Source organism: Zingiber officinale, chromosome 2A, assembly GCF_018446385.1.
Source record: "Zingiber officinale cultivar Zhangliang chromosome 2A, Zo_v1.1, whole genome shotgun sequence".
In the NCBI taxonomy this organism is placed as follows: Eukaryota; Viridiplantae; Streptophyta; class Magnoliopsida; order Zingiberales; family Zingiberaceae; genus Zingiber; species Zingiber officinale.
The window spans coordinates 22,888,891-22,910,674 of NC_055988.1; the positions used below are offsets into that span (position 1 = coordinate 22,888,891).

The 21,784-nt window shown below is 40.4% G+C and overlaps 1 long non-coding RNA gene, 1 other non-coding gene and 1 pseudogene across 2 annotated transcripts; 1 reads left to right on the top strand and 2 right to left on the bottom strand.

Moving 5' to 3' along the window:
* Positions 1 to 772: 772 nt before the first annotated feature.
* LOC122044457 lies at positions 773 to 1,121 on the top strand. The gene is made up of 3 exons (XR_006129562.1): positions 773 to 806; positions 894 to 935; positions 1,080 to 1,121. It is a non-coding gene; the product is annotated as an uncharacterized LOC122044457 (long non-coding RNA).
* A 2,480-nt stretch (positions 1,122 to 3,601) lies between these two features.
* Positions 3,602 to 3,799, bottom strand: LOC122044817. Its single transcript, XR_006129816.1, has one exon. It is a non-coding gene; the product is annotated as a U2 spliceosomal RNA (small nuclear RNA).
* A 16,709-nt stretch (positions 3,800 to 20,508) lies between these two features.
* Positions 20,509 to 20,683, bottom strand: LOC122044477 (annotated as a pseudogene).
* Positions 20,684 to 21,784: the final 1,101 nt, after the last annotated feature.

A 21,784-nucleotide genomic window follows, 5' to 3' on the forward strand; every position in this document is an offset into this window, starting at 1 on the left:
TCGAGGTTACTATTCGAGCTCGATACCCCCATATGTTCATATGAGGTATGTGGTTAAATTTACCGTTCAGTATCTATACTCTTTGCCTGTTGTTAGTATTTGCTGATGGTAGATAATAAAATTTGGGGACCAAATTTTTATTAGTGGGGGAGAATGTAAAATACCGAAAAATGGCGAACAACGATAGGGGAATTTTCCGGTATTTTTAGGAATTTTCTGGGAATTTTTCGGAGCACGTACGTCAGGTTTAGAGGGGACAAATTTATGGGTACGAATAAAGCCTGTTTAGGATACCCGTTTAAGTGAGGAAATGTTTTATTTATAAATACATTTTCTTTGTTTTTTCTTATTTCCTCTAAACGCCGTTTCCTTTCCCCAAACCCGCGCCCCTTTTCCTCACTGATCCATGCCCTACGGCGCCGCCGTCGCCCAATCGGCGCCGCAAACCCACTGCCACCCTCTCCTCTGCCGACGCCGACGACGCCACTGCCGCTGCCCTCTCCGGCCACTCCTTCCGTGTGCCCTAGATCCACCGCCGGCCACAGGAACCCCGGACCCGATCGCTCCTCTTCTCGCCGACACTCAAGTTGTCGCGTGACCTAGCCTCTCCACCGTCGCATACTTTCCTTTCCTCTCTTCCCCTCTGCCCTAGCCTCCAGGACGTGCCCTAGTTTGGGTTCACAATCACCGACGCCGAAGACTCCCTTCCTCCTCTGACGGTGGACCTGATCGGAGGCTGACAGAGGTGCTGGCTGGTTGTAGGTTTCCTTTTCTCGAGCCTAGACTTGATCTTCTGTCACGTCTCTGTACGTCGCAACTCCTATTACCGGACTCTGCTACATCACCCAATCAATGTCTTGCTTGTGCCTCTTCTCCCGACATTGTTCGTGCAGGGAGATCGACAAGGATTTGGATGCGAGTATAAGTAGAACATGGTGAGCATTTGTGCCTTTGTTCTATTTCCCATTTGATTTCTGACGATGGTATTCATTTGATCTCTATATGGGGCCTAGATCTGATTCATAGTATTTTAGCATTTTGAATTCTTGTCAAATTGATCAAGAAGTGTTTATTGATAGGGTGGCTGCAGTATGGTGGGAGATTTTTGGATAAACTTGAGGATAGGGTAAGCATTGATTACCTAAATTATGATCTGATCTAAGTCTTGCTACTGGGAATTTGGACTTGAATCGGATACTAATATAGATAATATCGAATGATGGAATAATTAGGGTTCCGGGTAAATGAAGAATTAGGTTTAGCTATTTTGGTTTACAATAAAACTTAGCTAAACCATATGATTTATTACAAGATACGGATTCAGGACGAGCACTTCGACATAGAGGTTGATTAGCTCGATCTACATCGGAAGGCGGCTACCTCTTGACTTATCATTTATGATATTGTCTTTGGATATGCATAGTACTTTATAACTACAAGCAATGAACATGTTTGTCTTTGGTATGTCACTGTTTGATATCCATAGCATGTTAGGTTTGTCGCCTGTGATGTATTCGTGCTTATATCACATGATTTGTTGCCATGAGTGTCTTACTGCCATGAGTACTTTATTACCTTATATATCTTAGTTTCTAGAGTAAGTGACATACCATGCTTTACCGAGGTTAGGACTAGCCTCTGGATTTTTGTTTCTGGCATGTGTATCCAAATTATCTGATACTTAGGTTTTTAATGCCATGCCTGGATGGTGTATTTCTATTGATATTATCATATATGATTCGTGTACCTAGACCTTGTGACTTTGAACTGTGCATATTGTTGGTACATATGCTATGGAAGGGGGATATGTTTAGGATCTAGGTTGTTATATCATAGAGGACCTGTATACCCTAGATCTGTGGATTTGACCTACTGATACTGTGGTACCCATATTATATATATATGGATTTTTCTATGCTGATCAGGATATACCATACTTGTTATGTTCGGGACATATGTTTTGATATTCTATCTGACCAATGTACTCTAGATTTTGGTATGTGACCATCGCTTTTACAGTACCCATTTTGTATATATGGATATGGTTATGTGGATCAGCTTTTGCTATGTATAGTGACATGCATCATGATTGCATGCTGTGCGATTGTCGGCTCCACTATGGTTGAGCCCATCGCCAGTTACATGTACTGCACACACCCCCACTCATGGTTTAGTGGTATATCATGCGGGTGTGTGGCGGTTCTGCTGTTTGGCTCCGTTCGTCATATGACTCAGCGTGGTAGCCGGCAGTCAGTTTCGCTCTGTTTGGCTCCGCTGGCATTTAGTGTAGCAGCGTGGTCAGCGTGGTAGCCGGCAGAGATTTCCTCCCCGTCATCGTGTACCGGGAGATGAGAGCATTGAGCTCCCCCATTTATGATTTGGGGTCACAGGACAGGAGTACTCCGACAGCATCTCGTCCACTCGGTCACTCATCAGGAGCAGTGACGACAGAGTGCACGGTTGTCACAGCCCTACCCACTTGGTCTCGCCATTTGTGTGTGAGAGGACTGACTGGCGTCAGGGGTGACCAGGACGCATCATTAGCATCATATGCATTGATTGCCTTTATTTGTTTGTGTTTGCTGCACTTATATGCTGCATTTTGGTGGATGCATTTGTTTGACATGCATACAGGAGACATACTGCGTATCGGTTTGATGACCCTTTAGATCAGGATAGGAGTTCCTGGTGAGTACAGCTTCCTCAGTTATTTTTCAATTTTGCATCTTTCCTATATATATGATTAGGAAGCTGTATTCCATGTTTATTGTTGTTAGATATATCTTACTAGGCATGTCTATTGGTATTCGCTGAGTTGTTGAACTCACCCCCGTGGACACTATCTTTTCAGGTACCAGGTTATTTATGGTGTCGCTTGGAGCATCCTGTCTGCTGGTCCCCGCGTCACATCAGAGACATATTGCTGCCTTTCTGTTGTTTTATCTTGGTATATGAAATTTCTGTATTTCGATTTGTGTTCTGATTTTGTTTCCGGGTGTTATGTTGTTGGTTGTGTAAGCCTAGCCGGCTAGCAGTTTTGTGTTTGGTTGTATTTGGTTTCTGTCAGTTTTTGTTGTGTTTTGGTTTTGGTGCAGCCGAGTGGGCTGCTTTACTTTTAACTGCGTGGTTGTGTCAGCCAGAGGCTGAATTTGATATTAACTGCGTGGTGTTTGTTTTCTTTTATTGTTATGATTCCAGCCGCATGTGGCTGAGGTATATTATGCCTGTAGAAGTGCTTCAGATTGTCACCCGTACAGGGGAGGTGCTGTCGAAATTTCATCGGACAGAGACTCACTCGGGGCGTGACATTTTTTCTAACAAAATTAAACAAATAAACTACCCTAAATAACCTAATCAAATTTAAAATTTTAATTAAATTACTTTAAAATTCATCTAAGAAAACATCAATTTATTCAATTCTAATTTTAAAATTTCTTATTCAAAAACTGTAAATAATAATTAAATCATTAAAAAAAATCCATAATTTTTATGTGTTTTGTATTTATTTTTAAATATATAAAATTTTAAGATTTAATTTCATGGACTGTAATTAATAATTTAAAAATAAACTTAATTTAATATAAAAAATTAATTTAACTTGGTCGGGTGCGTCAAACCCCTACAAAAGTGCAACACAGGGATAACACGTGAAGGATCCAGTAGCAAGCTATTGTAATGATCCCTCCCCAAAACAAAAATTAATTTAATATCATAGTGAACCAATGGTCCACGTATCAGATATTAAACTGACAAAAACAGATACTACACTTGATCTTAGCCAAAAGGACGAGAAAGGTATGAATAAAATAGAACCATAACCTTTTCTTTTATTGCACTAGTTCCACTCCGTCAATAAAAACAAACGATATGAGACTAAATTCTAAACCCTAAACTCTAAACTTCATTTAGTATAAAAGGCCATTACAGTAGTTTTTTTTTTTTGCAAGAAGAGGCGAGAGTACAAGTCCACCTGGTCTAAATGGCCATTAGAGTTGTTTTTAAGAAGAGGCGAGACTACATTGCAAACCGTGATATTTCTCAAGTCTCCTTCTCCTTGGTCGCGGAAAAGAAAGGAGAGTCTTGTTGCTTTCGATTTTGTTTTGGAGGCAGTTAAGGTTTGTTGCTTCGCCACTGCAACTGCGTCGACGAGCAGGACCTCTCCTCCGTCGCTCACCCTCTCATCGCCTCGCTCCCTCATAAGCTGATCGAATTTTCCGCCGAAGCCGTTTGTGGACCTCTCCTCCGTCGCTCACCCTCTCTCCGCCTCGCTCCTTCATATGGTGATCCAATTCTCCGCCAAAGCCGTTTGTGGGTTTGATCCCCTGATTCGCTCGGCTCGTCACTAGGAGTTGCATAACAACAATTTAGGTATGTGCTACAAATATTTTTAAATGATTTTAATAATTTAAATTAATTTTAATAAAATTTAAATGATTTTGACCAAGTAATATTTTAATATAAGAGTATTATATAAATAATAAATTTGATTAAAATTAAATAATTGATTAGGTTGTAGTAGATATAAGAGGAGCTTATATACTCTTATGTGATTGTTGAGATATGTCTCTCGATAACCATGTGACACACTATACTTCACTATGGACATACAATCTGAATGTACATTGATCACATGCAAATTTTTTTACTCAAGATATGCATGTGTCACGAACAATCATAACAAACAAGAAAAAAGTCACTTAGCAATGATAACAATGCTCAATGATCATGGGAGATTACAAGAAAAGATGAACTAAAAGTATTACTATCTAAATCAACACATCAACATATTTTTCACTGCTTGTTCTCAGGGCAAGCTCATGTGATTTTTCTTGCAGAATAGATGAATGTAGTTTTTTTTCTTGTATAATGTAAACAAAACATCATGAGATTTTCATATGTCCTCTAAGACTATAGAGATCATCTGAGCAGACCAACCAACGAATATCATTTGATATTATCGAACCTTGTGGAAGACACCTCGGTACAGGAGAGGTATTCTTTATATGTTCAAAAGTATTATGTAGCCTATAAAATCCAAATAATAAAGGAAATTTTCATTTCTTCTTCTTGAAGTTTACCTCCCTTTTCAAAATGCTCTGGGAATATCCAAGGGTGGGTTTTCAAACTATGGCATTTCACACTAGTCATTAATATCATCAATGGAAAAGAGGTGTGGCACACACATGGCATGTCAACCAAGATAAAGTGATGGTGGTAATGATTAAGGAATGAATCGATAAGAGTTTGAAAATCTCTAAGATATTTTGAAACTATAAGGGGGATTTCAATTCCTTCTCATGTTATTATGAGGCACTCCATGTAATGCCCGAAAATTCTCAAAATAATTATTAGAAATATCCTAGTATTTTTCTGGAATTTTAGTATATTTTTACAGAATTTTTAGAATAGCAGAGGTAGCAAAAATAAATGGAATCATAAAATAGCCTACGCGGGAATTGAACCCGAGACCTATTGGATCCTACGACTTTTAGCGGACTCCAGTAACCAAGTGAACCCAGTAGGGTCGTGCTGAAAGAAAAGGGAGGCAATTAAATTTATATTAGAGTTGGGCGAAATTAACCACTTAATATAAATATGGAATTAATAAGTGAAGAGTTATTTTTAACGTAACTTTTCCTCACCCTCACACTAGCCACGCCGCCCCCCCCCTTCTCCTCTTCTTCTCTCGGCGCTAACCACAAGCACACCTAGGGTTCCGTCCCTAGGGCCATAGGGGTACTTTCCGGCGACGACTCCGACACGAGGACGCTCCCCTCCGCGAGAGGAATGCATAGACGTGAGAAGAACGTCGAAGAGATCTCTCCTCCGGAAAACCTAGCGATTAGATTTGTAAGAAAGTCCGAACAGGAGGTAAGAAACCCCTCACCTGCAGTATAAGTAGCTTTCGTATGAATTTATGCTTCAGTTTAATAGTATGTAGATTTCCGGCACAAAGGATGCGAATTAGCGCACACCAGGTGTCCGATTAAATTGTTAGCACAGTTAAAATGCAACTTAGGCATTTTGGTAGCTTAGATAAATGCCATAGCAGCATTTTTATAGCTCATTTAGTCTTGCTACAACTATTACAGGACTAGATGTCCAATGGGTGGGCTCCCACAGTCGCCTCTAGGTTTAGATAACCTAGTTTTGGGTTTAGACAACCTAGTAAAAGCAATACAAGAATTATTAGCTTATGTTCAGTATTTTACTTTCTTAGTGGCACTGTACTGGATTAGATATCCATTGGGCTGGGCTCCCATAGTCATCCCTAGGTTCAGATAACCTAGTAACCCTACTAAATTCGGGACTTGCAAACCCGGGTCTAGTTAGGGATGCGCGTATAGCACGTACAGTTGTCGGGCCCAAACAGTAGCATGATTATTATTTTAATCTATTTATGAAAATAGTTTTCAAAACTTCACAAATAGTTATGTTGATTCAGTACAGCTTTAGCATTAGTTTAGAATTAACTTAGTTCAGTTTGTGTATCAGTTCAGTTTTCTATTGATACAATATGCTAGTTTATGTTAGCACTTATTGCCATGACTAGTTTGTTTGTATGCCATGCTATGCCCTTACATGTTCAGTATTCGTATGTTTCAAATTGCATGTTTTAAAAACATAAATTGCATCGTATGCATGTTTTAGTGAGGTAGATGGTTTCTTACTAAACTCTCAAGCTTACAAATACAATTTTCCTTATACTGTAAATAAAGGTAAAGGGAAGATGGACTAGCGGAGGCTGGAGGTCAATGCAACGATGAAGATGTGTGTGGATGGAACCTGGAATAAAGATCTTGGAGAAATTAGCAAACTAAGACTTTAGTTTTCATATAATGTTATTTTCTGCATTTCTAGTTATTTTAATGCCTTGACTCATGAAAGACTTGCTTAGATTGTTAGTATTTATGCTCATAATCCTAGTTATGTGTTATTAGTATGTTTCCCAGTTGTTTTAGAACTTGTATGTGTGATTGAGGCACGAAACAGTGCTGAAATCAGACTTCTGGTACGAAATCAGAAACCCCAATCGATCGGCCGATCGATTGAGAAGTTCGTACCGCGAACAGTAAGCTCCTGGATCGATCAGCCGATCGATCCGGATGCCTTCTGTCGCGAACAGAAAGCCCTGGGATCGATCACTGGATCGATTGGCCAGTTTGGATCGATCAGCCGATCGATCCAGAATATTGCCCCGAGCACAGTAGCGTGCTGGATCGATCACTGGATCGATCCAACCTAAGTTCCGCATACAGTAGCATGCTGGGTCGATCACTGGATCGATTAGACCATTCCAATCGATCCATGGATCGATTGGGAGGCCTGACAACAGCCGGAAGACCCTTAGTTCAGTTCCTTGACCATGGGGGATGTAAAATATGTCATGAATAGTTAGATTACACCCCTTAGCACATATAGAATAAAGAAATGATAAGAGCTTAGCAAAGTTTTAATTAGTACAGCTTCCGCATCTAGATTTAGTGATAGTCATGGATATAGTTTAGCACAGCATAATGTGACGGTCCGACCTTACAGCTTAGTTAGAAGGCGGGTCTTTACAGAGTGGTATCAGAGCTGGAAGTTCCATACTCCCTTCACATACATCAGCATTGAACCTGCAGCTTCTAAGTAAGAACGCCTCTCCTCTTACTTATGTTTTCTTACTGTCATGTTTATAGATAGCTAAAACATGTTGATATATGATAGTGTTTAACATGGTTGATTATAGTAAATAGTTAAATGTGATAGTATTAGTTATCTATGTCCTCTTTTCCCGTATAAATGGCAAGAGGACGCCCAGCTAGAAGGGCACCAGCTACTGAGCCCCAGCATGAGGCAGGCAGTTCAGTGCCTCCCCCAGACCTTACAGCATTAGTGGCTCAGTTACAGCAACAGCTAGCTGAACAGCAACAGGAAGAATACTCCCACAGTCACCTCGGAACCAAACTTAGCAACGCCAGAAGTCTTAGAGGTTCCACCAGTCCAGCCTACAGCACCAGTAGCCCCAGCAATAGAGGCAAGAAGAGAAGTCTATCTGAACCAGTGGCAGAGAGTCAAGACAGAGAATTTCTCAGGAACTAGTGAACCATGGGATGCTCAGGCCTGGTTCAAAACACTAGAGAGTACGATGGAGCTTCTGGACTGGCCAGAACATGAGAAGGTGAAGTGCGCCTCCTTCTGCTTGACAGGAGATGCACGTATGTGGTGGGAGAGAATTAGAGCGAAGCGCCCAGTAAACCAGATGACATGGGCTGACTTCGAGAAAGAATTCTTCGAGGAGTTCTTTCACATGCGGGTCACGAACCGCCACTACGACGAGTTCACTGAGTTTCGTCAGGGCAACCTATCAGTTGAGGAAGCCGTGAAGAAATTCAATAGATTGGCTCGTCTATGCCCTGAACTAGTCAGCATAGAAAAAGAACGAGTTCGGTTGATGCTTAAGATGCTGAGGCCGGAAATAGCAATGAACGTGGCTGGCGGCGTTCATAGGCCGCAAACCACCGAGGAACTAGTCAGCAGTGCTCTGACCACCGAGCACTACCAGAATAATATCAAGCAGCAGAAGCAAGTCCTCTCAGAGTCCAAAGGGCAAGGAGGCTCAAGTACTCAGAAACAACAGGGCCATAGCTCTAACTGGAAAGGGAACTCCAGCAACAAACGCAAACCAGGGAGTTATCTAAAGGGAGGACCAGCCAGCAAATAGCCTAGTTATCCCAAATGTGCTACTTGTGGGAAATTTCACCCAGGAGTTTGTCGCAAGGGAACACGAGGATGCTTTGAATGTGGACAAGAAGGGCATATGGCTAAGCAATGCTCGAACAAGACAAGTCTTCCTCAACCACAGCCGATACAGTATGGAGGCCAGCCAGCACAGCTACATCAGATGCAGGTCGTTTTAGATGGTCCACACATCAGCCAGGGCAGACTAGAAGCCCCTCCAGCTACGACCAATGCGAGGATTTACCCACTCACCAGAGAGGACGTAGCGAATGCCTCGACAGTTGTTACAGGTCAGATTAGTATACTACAGCAAAGTACAACTGTCTTATTCGATACTGGGGCAACCCATTCTTATATATCCAGGGCATTTGTCGAGAAGTTAGCGATACCTCCAGAGGTACTCAGTAGCCAATTTTTGACGATGCTACCTTCAGGAGAAATTATGACATCCACGCACTGGCTCAGAGCAGTGCCAGTCATTATAGCAGACAGAGAACTCTTTTGTGATCTGATAGTGCTAGAAATGACTGATTATGATGTCATCTTTGGAATGGACTTCCTGATCAGATACAGTGCCTCTATAGAGTGCCGTAAACAGAAAGTCGTATTCCAACCGGAAGCAGAAGTACAGTTCGAGTACATCGGAGAACCAAAGAGAAAGGCCAAGAAGTTTCTCTCAGCTCTAAGAGCACAGAAATTAATGGATTCAGGATGTACGGGATTCCTAGCACATGTAGTCAATACCAGACATGACAAGGACCAACAGCTAGCAGAGGTCTGAGTCGTATGTGACTACCCAGCAGTCTTCCCTGAGGAGTTACTAGGTCTAGCACCAGACAGGGAGATTGAATTTGAGATAGAACTCATTCCCGGTACAAATCCTATCTCCAAGGCACCCTACTGCATGGCTCCAGCAGAACTGAAGGAACTTCATGAACAACTACAAGAGCTACTTGACAAAGACTTCATACGTCCTAGTCACTCACCATGGGGGGCGCCTGTATTGTTCGTGAAGAAGAAGGACGGGAGCATGCGCCTGTGTATAGATTACCGGGCACTGAATCAAGTCACAATCAAGAACAGGTATCCTCTTCCCATAATTGATTACCTGTTTGATCAGCTAAAGGGAGCAGCAGTGTTTTTGAAAATAGACATCAGATCAGGTTATCATCAGGTGAAAGTTAAAGAAGGGGATATACCCAAGACAGCATTCAGGACTAGATACGGACACTACGAGTTCGTAGTCATGCCCTTTGGCGTGACAAATGCTCCAGCTACTTTCATGGACCTCATGAACAGGGTATTTAGAGAATACCTAGATAAGTTTGTTATCGTATTCATCGATGACATCCTTATCTATTCAGGAACTCAGGAAGAACACGCCGAGCACCTGAGAATAGTATTGCAGACCCTTCAGCAGAACCAGCTGTACGCTAAGTTCACGAAATGTGAATTTTGGTTAGATCAGGTGTCTTTCCTGGGTCACATCATCTCAATGGATGGTATCAGGGTAGACCCCAGTAAGATAGAAGTTGTGAGTAGTTGGAAAAGACCCAAGAACGCCAGTGAGATCATAAGCTTTCTGGGATTAGCAGGTTATTACAGAAAGTTCGTAGAAGATTTCTCTAGGATAGCCTCCCCACTGACAGCTCTTATCAGAAAGAACAGAAGGTTTCAGTGGACAGAGGACTGTGAGAACAGCTTTAGCGAGCTAAAGAGGAGATTGATCAGTGCACCTATTCTGACTCTACCAGAAAATACAGGCAGCTTTGACATTTATAGTGATGCCTCTAAATTGGGACTAGGAGCAGTGTTGATGCAAAATGGCAAGGTGAACGCCTATGCCTCCAGACAACTCAAAGACTATGAGAGGAACTATCCTACTCATGATCTTGAGCTTACAGCAGTCGTGTTCGCTCTCAAAATTTGGAGGCATTACCTGTATAGAGCTCAGTGTAGAGTGTATACAGATCATCAGAGTCTAAAGTATTTCTTCACTCAGAAGGATCTGAATATGCGACAGCGCAGATGGCTAGAGCTGGTCAAGGACTATGACATAGACATCCTCTACCACCCAGGAAAAGCTAATAAGGTAGCAGATGCACTTAGCAGAAAGTCCAGTGCTACCTTACTATCCCTAGCAGCCATGTCACCACCCCTACAGAAGGAGATCACAGATTTCGGTCTCGAACTCATAGTGGGACAGCTCTCTACTATGACCTTAGCATCTATCCTGCTTGGTGACATCCAGATAGCTCAGGAACAGGATCCTGAAATTCAGAAAATCAAGCAAGGGTTAGCGGAATCAGAAAGTGGAGAGTTCAGAATGACCAATAGTGGGGTATTGTACTTTGGTGACAGACTTTGTGTTCCAGATCAGGAGGAACTACGCATGAAGATCTTAGATGAGGCTCACAGAACTCCTTATGCGATGCATTCTGGCTCCACCAAGATGTACCAAGACCTGAAGAGACGTTTTTGGTGGACTGGGATGAAGAGAGACATCGCTAGATATGTTAGCACCTGTCTGACCTGTCAAAAGGTCAAGGCAGAATACCAGAGACCAGGAGGAGTTCTGCAGCCTAACCAGATTCCAGAATGGAAGTGGGAAGATATTTCCATGGACTTCATAGTGGGACTACCCAGAACCACGAATGGTTTTGATACCATCTGGGTAATAGTCGACAGATTGACTAAATCAGCCCACTTCTTAGCTATCAGGATATCCTACTCCATGGAGCAGCTAGCTCAGTTGTATCTCAAGGAGATCGTTAGATTACATGGAGTCCCACGAACCATCATTTCATACAGAGACAGTAGATTCACATCACACTTCTGGGAGTGTGTACAGTCAGCATTGGGCACTAAGTTGAAATTTAGCAAAGCTTTCCATCCTCAGACAGATAGTCAGACGGAGCGAGTAAATCAGGTACTCGAAGATATGCTCCGAGCATGTGCCCTAGGATTCAAGGGAAGTTGGTGCAAATATCTGAGCTTAGCAGAATTTGCATACAACAACAGCTATTAGGCCACTATCGGCATGACACCTTACGAGGCTCTCTATGGGCGGAGGTGTAGATCTCCAATCTGCTGGTATGAGAGTGGTGAACAGAAGGAACTAGAACTCCAGACAGATCTAGTAGCAGACACCACAGCAGCTATACAGCAGATCCGCCAGAGGATAGAGACAGCTCAAAGCCGCCAGAAAAGCTATGCTGATACACGGCGCAGACCCTTAGAGTTTTCAGTTGGGGATTCAGTGTTCCTCAGAGTGGCTCCCATGAAGGGAGTAATGCATTTTGGGAAGATGGGCAAACTAAGTCCCAGATATGTGGGACCATACCTTATCAGCAGAAGAGTTGGCAAGGTAGCATATGAGCTAGAGCTACCCCAGGAAATGTCAGTTGTTCATAATGTATTTCATGTCTCTATGCTGAAGAAGCATATCCCAGATGCCACCCAGGTGATTGAGCCTCAGTCGGTACAAGTCCGTGAAGACCTCAGCTATGATAGTCGGCCTACTCAGATAGTAGATCGAGCAGTTAAGAAATTGTGGAACAAGGAGGTACCATTAGTAAAAGTCATTTGTCAAAATCACACAGCAGAAGAGGCAACATGGGAGACAGAAGCCAGCATGAGACAGAAGTACCCAGAGTTATTCTAAGTTAGAGGATGAACTTTTAATAAGGTATGGGGGATTGTAATGCCCAAAAATTCTCAAAATAATTATTAGAAATATCCTAGTATTTTTCTGGAATTTTAGGATATTTTTACAGAATTTTTAGAGTAGCGGAGGTAGCAAAAATAAATGGAATCATAAAATAGCCTACGCGGGAATTGAACCCGAGACCTATTGGATCCTACGACTTTTAGCGGACTCCAGTAACCAAGTGAACCCAGCAGGGCCGTGCTGAAAGAAAAGGGAGGCAATTAAATTTATATTAGAGTTGGGCGAAATTAACCACTTAATATAAATAGGGAATTAATAAGTGAAGAGTTATTTTTAACGTAACTTTTCCTCACCCTCACCCTAGCCACGCCGCCCCCCCCCCCCCTTCTCCTCTTCTTCTCTCGGCGCCAACCACAAGCACACCTAGGGTTCCGTCCCTAGGGCCATAGGGGTACTTTCCGGCAACGACTCCGACACGAGGATGCTCCCCTCCGCGAGAGGAACGCATAGACGCGAGAAGATCGTCGAAGAGATCTCTCCTCCGGAAAACCTAGCAATTTGATTTGTAAGAAAGTCCGAACAGGAGGTAAGAAACCCCTCACCTGCAGTATAAGTATCTTTCGTATGAATTTATGCTTCAGTTTAATAGTATGTAGATTTCCGACACAAAGGATGCGAATTAGCGCACACTAGGTGTCCGATTAAATTGTTAGCACAGTTAAAATGCAACTTAGGCATTTTGGTAGCTTAGATAAATGCCATAGCAACATTTTTATAGCTCATTTAGTCTTGCTACAACTATTACAGGACTAGATGTCCAATGGGTGGGCTCCCACAGTCGCCTCTAGGTTTAGATAACCTAGTTCTGGGTTTAGAGAACCTAGTAAAAGCAAGATAAGAATTATTAGCTTATGTTCAGTATTTTACTTTCTTAGTGGCACTGTACTGGATTAGATATCCATTGGGCTGGGCTCCCATAGTCGTCCCTAGATTCAGATAACCTAGTAACCCTACTAAATTCAGGACTTGCAAACCCGGGTCTAGTTAGGGATGCGCGCATAGCACATACAGTTGTCGGGCCCAAACAACAGCATGATTATTATTTTAATCTATTTATGAAAATAGTTTTCAAAACTTCACAAATAGTTATGTGGATTCAGTACAGCTTTAGCATTAGTTTAGAATTAACTTAGTTCAGTTTGTGTATCAGTTCAGTTTTCTATTGATACAATATGCTAGTTTATGTTAGCACTTATTGCCATGACTAGTTTGTTTGTATGCCATGCTATGCCCTTACATGTTCAGTATTTGTATGTTTCAAATAGCATGTTTTAAAAATATAAATTACATCGTATGCATGTTTTAGTGAGGTAGATGGTTTCTTACTAAGCTCTCAAGCTTACAGATACTATTTTCCTTATACTGCAGATAAAGGTAAAGGGAAGATGGACTAGCGGAGGCTGGAGGTCAATGCAATGATGAAGATGTGTGTGGATGGAACCTGGAATAAAGATCTTGGAGAAATTAGCAAACTAAGACTTTAGTTTTCATATAATGTTATTTTCTGCATTTCTAGTTATTTTAATGCCTTGACTCATGAAAGACGTGCTTAGATTGTTAGTATTTATGCTCATAATCCTAGTTATGTGTTATTAGTATGTTTCCCAGTTGTTTTAGAACTTGTATGTGTGATTGAGGCACGAAACAGTGCTGAAATCAGACTTCTGGTATGAAATCAGAAACCCCAATCGATCGGCCGATCGATTGGAGGCTTCTCAATCGATCGACCGATCGATTGAGAAGTTCGTACCGCGAACAGTAAGCTCCTAGATCGATCAGCCGATCGATCCGGATGCCTTTTGTCGCGAACAGAAAGCCCTGGGATCGATCACTGGATCGATTGGCCAGTCTGGATCGATCAGCCGATCGATCCAGAATATTGCCCCGAGCACAGTGGCGTGCTGGATCGATCACTGGATCGATCCAACCTAAGTTCCGCATACAGTAGCATGCTGGGTCGATCTCTGGATCGATTAGACCATTCCAATCGATCCATGGATCGATTGGGAGGCCTGACAACAGCCGGAAGACCCTTAGTTCAGTTCCTTGACCATGGAGGATGTAAAATATGTCATGAATAGTTAGATTACACCCCTTAGCACATATAGAATAAAGAAATGATAAGAGCTTAGCAAAGTTTTAATTAGTACAGCTTCCGCATCTAGATTTAGTGATGGTCATGGATATAGTTTAGCATAGCATAATGTGACGGTCCGGCCTTACAGCTTAGTTAGAAGGCGGGTCTTTACACTCCATGTCTCATGATATTGGCAAAGTTGCTAACTTATAGGGATCATCGTACTGTCAAATATTTTGAGGAGGAAGTCTTAATTCATGCATCTAACTCTTGCAGTTTTGGTGGTTCTCATATGATATGCATCTTACTCTTGAAGTTTTGGTGGTTTGCCCTATTGAACTCATTTCGTTTCTTTTATATCTACTTGCAATAACCGGAAGGGAAGAGATGTGGAAAGCCGATCTTACTTTGGCCTTTATGCTTCCTTCTCCCATTGCAAAATATATTAAAGAACTTTGTTGCCTACTTTCCCAACTCTGTTGCTTCCTAGTTTGAAAGTGCCTTAACATGTTAGTTAATCTAATCCACAAGCTAATCACCCCTCAAGTTATTCTCCTATAGTTTGGGATCTCCATAGACCATAGGGTTAGGGTTTTCCCATGGTCTTTCATTTGGTTAGTTCTTTTGGTGTGATCAAACAATCTACTTATCAGTTTGACTAAGCGAGTCTGTTTATCCAAAGCATTGGTCTGGAGTTGGTTCAAGATCATCGAGATGGTAACAACATTGTGCTCTCGGTACATATCCCAAGCATATCGGATAGGGCGGTAAATGAACCAATGGTTCAGAAATAAGTTTAGTGTTCTACTAGATACGGAACTATTTATATTCATGCAATACACACGATTTTAATTAATTGGACAAGCTAGAACAACTTACGAATAAACTTGAACATGTATATTGGTGAATAAACATCATCAATAAATTTTTTATAAACTTGTAAAATAAATAAATAAATAAAATAAGTTTGAATTATTAAATTTAACAACTAGTTGAATAAGTTTTAAACAATCAAATAAGGTTGTTCTAGTTGTAATGGTACAACTGTAGGGTACTTTTTTAGTTTCCCAAATATTTAAGGACCGAGTTTCAGTTTTGATGAATTAACAGATGAATTATCTCTAATAGACGGTTGATTTAAGAACGCTGGACTGATGGACCGATGGGAAATTTACATGGGTCAAATTGGTCATCCTAGGATTAGTCGGAGAAAGTTGAATACTTGGTACCAACTAAATTGAAAACTTGATAACATCTAAACGCACCAACCTCAAGCCAAACTTGAACCAAACTCTTCCCCTGCAGTGTAGCCAATTTGGTATTCTGGTAGTATAGGTGTTTCATTCTCCGGGGTTCATTCCCTAAGGATTAAATATCCTCCCTCTTAGAAAGTTGTTCGGTATGTGATTTACTTTTTTTTTCTGGTTCTGGAGTCGATGATGATGTTGGTGCAATATCCCTGGGTTAAGGTTGATCAAGTTGACTAAGCTTGAGTTGGCTCAAGCTTGAGTCTTGATGTTTGAGTTTTGATATTTGGTAATATATGGAAATTGTAGGTGCAATCATCCAATTGGGGAAATTGTTGGTGCAAATCTCCTCTGGTCAAAGTTTGACAAGTTTGATGTGAAAAAGAGTCAAGTAGGTCAATGTTGACTGGTTACTTGACTGGGAAAGTTCTAACTGGAGATTTGGCAAAGACAAGTCCAACAGGAAGGTTGGTAGAAAGGAAAATCCAAGTGAGTCAGTGTTGATCGGACACTTGGTGGTGAAAGTCTTGGTGCGTGAAGCTAGGTAGTTGAAAGTCCTGGTGAGTAAAGCCAAGCAAGTGAAAGTCCCGGTGAGTGAAACCAGGTGAAAATCCTAGTGGGTGAAGCTAGGTGAAAATCCTGGTAAGTGAAGTCAAGCAGATGAAAAGTTCTAGTGAGTGAAGCTAGGCAGATGGAACGACCTGGTGAGTGAAGCCAGGCACGTGGAAATCCAAGTGGGTCAAGGTTGACCGGACACCTGGTGTTGAGAAGTCCAAGTAGGTCAAAGGAGTGATCGGATACTTGGCACAAGGAAATCTAGATGGGTCAAGGGTGACCGGACATCTAGTGGAAGGAAGTCCAAGTGGGTCATGGGGGATCGAACACTTGGCACGAGACGGTAAGTCCAAGTGGGTCAAAGTTGACCTATCACTTGAACGAGGAGAAGAGTTCAAGTGGGTCAAAGAATTGACATGACACTTGGTGAAGAAGTCCCAGTAGGTCAAGGTTGATAGAATGCTAGGCATGAGGAGTCCCAACAGGTCACGGTTGACTGGACGTTGAATTTGGGAACCCTTGGGCTTGAGTTAAGCAAGTCAAGGGTGGTCAATCGATTAGCCAATCAATTGAACCGAAGCCCAATCGATCAACCGATCGATTGGGAAAGTGTTGCGATAAACAGCAGCCCAATCGATCATCCGATCAATTGGGAGCTTGAATCGTGAGTACAGAAGCATCCCCAATCGATCAACCGATCGATTGGGGTTGGAAATCTCACACGACGAGAGAAAGGATGAATCGATCGACCGATCGATTCAAGCCTTTTCGAGTGAGAACACAAAGACGCTCTAAATCAATCAGCTGATCGATTCAAGTCTCCCCAATCGATAGACCAATCAATTGTGATATGACCGTTGCACAAGTAGCAAGCTTTGGACGGCTAGGATGGCGCGGATCTCACATGGCAATCGATTAGGAGCAAGCCTAATCGATTGGGGGCCCTAGAGGCGCAATGTATAAAGCTGTGGCGAGCTTTCTTCTCAGTAGTTCTACTCGAGCCTTCTTCCAGCGCTCACGTGATATTCTTAACTACTCACCGCCGGACTTAGAGCTTGGAAGAGAGGTGTTGTTGCACTTTCCAAAGGGTCCAGAGGCGTCTTCATCAACAAGAGATCAAGCAAGAAGAAGTTTTTCATTTGTATTCTTGTAGTTACTTCTTGCTTAGAGTTGTATCTTGTTGTGTGAGTTTGTACGAGTTTTCTCCACCTCCGGTAGTTACCGAGAAGAAGTATTTTTCATAGTGGAGAGCGTGTCGTGTATGGATTCTTGGATTAGTCACCTCTTCTTGAAGTGGATACCAAGTAAATCCTTGTGTTTGTGTTGTGAGTTTTGCTTAGAGTTCTATCCGCTGCATATCCTCATCACGAATCAAGCCAATGAAGCATGAAGAGCTATTCACCCCCCCTTCCCCCTAGCTATAAATTGACCCTAATAGATGAGAGATGTTTGGGTGGAGTAAAATCACTTTTTCTAACCAAATTCAAAAAATAAACCACCCTAATTGAATAAACTAATCAAATTTAAAATTTTGATTAAGTTATTTCAAAATTTCATTAAAAAAATAATGATTTATTCCATTTATTCAATTCTGAAAATAAATGAAAGCAAAAAATTAAATTGGTTAAAAAATTTGATTATTTAAACACTATTATAAGTTATAGTATGATTTATGTTTATTTTTAATCCTAATTAAAAAAATTCTAAACACTATTATAACTGCAATTTATATTGATTTTTAATCCCAATTAAATTTAACCCAATGCTCATGATTTTGATAAATTTTTATATTTATTGATTTAAAAAAATTATTTTCAAATATTATAATTAATAATTTAATTATTATACTCGTGATAGTATCAAGCTAGAATTTATCTCCGCCTCGCTCCCTTGTAAGCACATCAAATTCTCCACTGAATTCTCTGGGTTTGATCCCCTGATTCGCTCAACTCATCACTAATCGACTTCAGATGTCGATCCTTCGAGCTGCGTAGCAATCGTTACGGGGGGTGTCGATGTGACTGCAACCCGGGATGCCCTTGATGGCGTCCGTGTCTTCACGACGAGCACTAGAGAGTTCGTGTTCCTCATGAGACAATATGAGCAGCAAATCCTAACTACTTGTCAAAGTAACAACCTTATGTTAAAGAATATTCTTCCAAAACCTTTCTGGGGGATTATCATGTTTATCATCAACCGACCACTTATGACAGCATATTCCTTTAACTACCTCATCAATGGCATAAGTTATAAACAACAAAAGAGATACACATGTGGGTAAGGGAAGATTCCTTGGAAAATTATTGCACAAGTTTTTTACTTTCCATTATCAACCTCTGACATTCTTCATCACCTCATGATTACGAGGTTATGAGAGGTGGTATAAAAAGGGAGCCCTCTCCGTTGCCAAAGTATGTTTTGTTCAACATCTCAAGCTTACTCTCACATAAACGTTCTCTACTGTTCTTCACTCACCCATTCGGAATTTTTACTGATTTGAGCGTCGAAGGCCCTTCTCCAAAGACTTCCACTGATTTCTGGGCACTAACATTTTGTTTGTTTGTTTTAGTGTGTGTGGGATCAAAGGAAAACCTTGTCTCAGAGGAAAAAGTCTTATTCAAACCAATAACCAAGTCACCATTGCTAGCACACCCTCCTTTCAATTTTCAGACATGATCAATCGTATTGTCAAATATTTTGAGGAGGCAGTCTCAATTCATGCATCTTACTCTTGAGGTTTTGGTGGTTCTCATTTGATATGCTAGGTTCATCCTATTGAACTCGTTTTGTTTCTTTTATATCAACTTGCAATAGCCTGAAGGGAAGAGATGTGGAAAGTCAATCTTACTTTGGCCCTTCTGCTTCCTTCTCTCATTGCAAAATATATTAAAGAACTTTGTTGCCTACTTTCCCAACTCTGTTTCTTCCTAGTATGAAATCGCATTAACATGTTAGTTAATCTAACCTGGAAGCTAATCACCCCTCGAGTTATTCTCCTATAGTTCGGGCCCTCTGTAGACCGTAGGGTTAGGGTTTTCCCATGGTCTTTCATTTGGCCAATTCTTTCGGTGTGATCGAACAATCTACTTATCAGTTTGATTGAGCGAGCCTGTTTATCCAAAGCATTGGTTTGAAGTTGGTTGAAGATCATCGAGATGGTAACAACATTGTGCTCTCGGTACACTTCCCACGCATGCCCTATCATTGTCTCCTTGTTGCATATCCCAAGCATGCCGGATAGGGCGGTAAATGAACCAATGGTTCAAAAATAAGTTTAGTGTTCAGTTTAATACGGAGTTATTTATGTTCGTTCAATACACACAATTTTAATTAATTGGACATGCTTCAATAACTTACGAATAAATTTGAAAAATTATAATGGTGAATAATGATCATCAATAACTTTTTTATAAACATGCTAAATAAATAAAATTAAATAAGTTTAAATTATTAAATTTAATAACTAATTGAATAAGTTTCAAGCAATAAATAAGTTTGTTCTTGTTTAATAGTACCACGGTAGGGCACTTTTTTTAGTTTCCCAAATATTTAAGGATCGAGTTTAAATCTCGGTGAATTAACGGATGAATTTTCTCTAATGGATGGTTGATCTAAGAAAACTCGATTGATGGACCGGTGGAAAATTTTCATGGCTTGATTGATCAACCCAGGATTAGTCAACGAAAGTTGAATACCAACTAAATTGAGAACTTGATAACATCTAAACGAACCAAACTCTGTCCTCACGGTGTAATCAAATTGGTATTCCCTAAGGATTAAATGTCATCCCACTTAGAAAGTTGTTTGGTATGTGATTTATCTTTCTTGGGCGGAGTAAAATTATTTTTTATAACCAAATTAAAAAAAAAAATAAACTACCCTAATTATGGTTCTTCAATTATATTTGAATAAGCTAATCAAATTTAAAATTTTAATTAAATTAGTAAAAAAAATTCAATTATTTTTGTAATTTTAATTATTTTTAAATATATAAAATTTTAAGATTTAATTTCATGGACTATAATTAATAATTTAAAAATAAACTTAATTTAATATAAAATTTTAATTTAACTTGGTCGGGTGCGCCGAACCCCTGCAAAAGTGCAACACAAGGACGACACGTGAAGGATCTAGTAGCAAGCTATTGTAATGATCCCTCCCCAAAACAAAAATTAATTTAATATCATAGTGAATCAATGACCCGGATCTAGTAGCCAGCTATTGTAATGATCCCTCCCCAAAACAAAAATTAATTTAATATCATAGTGAATCAATGATCCACGTATTAGATATTAAACTGATAAGAACAGATACTACACTTGATCTTAGCCAAAAGGCCGAGAAAGGTATGAATAAAATTGAATCATAGCCTCTTCTTTTATAGCACTAGTTCCACTCCGCCAATAAAAACAAATGATATGGGACTAAATTCTAAACCCTAAACTCTAAACTCCATCTAGTATAAAAGGTCATTACATTAGTTTTTTTGTTTTTTTGCAAGAAGAGGCTAGAGTACAAGTCCACCTAGTCTAAATGGCCATTACAGATTTTTTTTAAGAAGAGGCGAGAGTACATTGCAATCCGTGATCTTTCTCATGTCTCCTTCTCCTTGGCCGCGGAAAAGAAATGAGAGTCTTGTTGCTTGCGATTTTGTTCTGGAGGCTGTTAAGGTTTGTTGCTTCGCCGCTGCAGCTGCGTCGGCGAGCAGGACCTCTCCTCCGTCGCTCACCCTCTCTCCGCCTCGCTCCCTCGTAAGCTGATCGAATTTCCCGCCGAAGTCATATGTGGGTTTGATCTCCCAATTCGCTCGGCTCGTCACTAGGAGTTGTATAACAACTTCTTAGGTAGGTGTTACAAATATTTTAAAATGATTTTAATAATTTAAATTAATTTTAATAAAATTTAAATGATTTTGACCAAGTAATATTTTAATATAAGAGTATTATATAAATAATAAATTTGATTAAAATAAAATAATTGATTAGGTTGTTGTAGATACAATAATATCGAAAAAAGTATATTTTTATATAAAATATCTTTATAGGATGTTTTTTTTTAATATTCATTTGATGATATATTGAATATGGGATCTCCTTTTATTTGTAATTTTAATTATTTTTAAATATATAAAATTTTAAGATTTAATTTAATGGACTATAATTAATAATTTAAAAATAAACTTAATTTAATATAAAAATTTAATTTAACTTGGTCGGGTGAGCCGAACCCCTGCAAAAGTGCAACACAAGGATGACACGTGAAGGATTTAGTAGCAAGCTATTGTAATGAACCCCTGGTATAAATGGCCATTAGAGTTTTTTTTTTAAGAAGAGGCGAGAGTACACTGCAAACCGTGATCTTCCTCACATCTCCTTCTCCTTCGCCACGGAAAAGAAAGGAGAGTCTTGTTGCTTGTGATTTTGTTCTGGAGGCAGTTAAGGTTTGTTGCTT